Source organism: Capsicum annuum, unplaced genomic scaffold, assembly GCF_002878395.1.
Source record: "Capsicum annuum cultivar UCD-10X-F1 unplaced genomic scaffold, UCD10Xv1.1 ctg70740, whole genome shotgun sequence".
Classification (NCBI taxonomy): Eukaryota; Viridiplantae; Streptophyta; class Magnoliopsida; order Solanales; family Solanaceae; genus Capsicum; species Capsicum annuum.
In genome coordinates this window covers 841-2,081 of record NW_025880502.1, presented here as the reverse complement: position 1 = coordinate 2,081, position 1,241 = coordinate 841, and the positions used below count along the sequence as shown (strand labels likewise).

Below are 1,241 nucleotides of genomic sequence, written 5' to 3'. Positions count from 1 at the left end.
ACATCCAATCGTGGAGCAAATCGGATGGAAGATCACATTCGTAGAAAATCTATATTGAGTCAATGGTGAAAAAAACAAATAATTTCAGCTATATATAGATCGTGAATCTCTTGGATATAATAAGGAAAATGTCTAGTAAAGTGGCAAAGGGGATTCAAAATTAGCTTTAGATCGATTGCATGTTCAAATTCCATATGCTGTCTTCTATGGTTTTTTTTTGAACTTCTTTGTATAAATTTTTGTATAGTAATGTATAACGTTCCTCTTAATTAAAGCTAACATTGTTAATTTGTTCAGTTTATTTAGAGCAGAATGATCTACTGTTTCAGCTCCCCACTAAAAGCAAAATGTTTTGGAGTCAACAGAAGATAAAATGTAATGTTGCTAGTTAAAATAAACTTCTTCAAGCTCCTAAGTCCTATCCCAGTAAATATATATTAGCCTTCATAATTAAGCTATTCACTGCTCTTTGATCAATATGATATTTTAATAGGATTGGATTAGTTTAATATAAAACCATAGGAGATTAGTGAATCAAATCTAGCTCTTCTAGTCCCACATTTTATGGAATAAGTGGCATATAAAATAGCCCCGCGAAACACATGAAAAGTCATACCTTCCTCGGCCTTTTGGCTAAGATCAAGTGTAGTATCTGTTCATATTAGTTTAATATTTGATATGCGGGTCATTGGTCCACATGATATTAACTCAATTTTTTGAGAGGAAGGTACACCATGGTAGCTTGCTATTGGGACCTTCACGTGTCGCCTTGGAGTTGCACTATTGCCGGCGCACCCCACCAATTCTAGTCCTAAGTTTTTCTTCCATTTTTGTTGACATAACAACCACAAATTTTAGTGTTAACATAAAAAAGATAGGTACAACAAAATACCATTTCTGGTAATGTATTTAGTTGATGCTACTCAATTCTCATAAAACTCTACTATAAATAAGGTTAATTTAGTAAACAATACCATAATGTGTTTAGTTGATGCTACTCAATTCTCATAAAACTCTACTATAAATAAGGTTAATTTAGTAAACAATACCATATATTTATTGTTTTCTTAATGAGCGTGAAAAAAGCTAAAATGACAGTTAAAATGAGACAAAGGGAGTAGTTCTTGCAATTTGTGTGAAACAGTTTTTCCTTGTAACTCATTCATTACTCTTCCACTAGCAGACTTGGGAACAGTAAAGACTTGTAGTGAATCAACATATCAGAAAATAACAAGAATTAG

General features: G+C 32.2%; 1 non-coding gene across 1 annotated transcript; it reads left to right on the top strand.

The window, feature by feature from the left end:
• Window positions 1-612: 612 nt before the first annotated feature.
• On the top strand, window positions 613-800 carry LOC124894160. The gene has a single exon (XR_007051034.1). It is a non-coding gene; the product is annotated as a U2 spliceosomal RNA (small nuclear RNA).
• The last annotated feature ends 441 nt before the right edge of the window (window positions 801-1,241 follow it).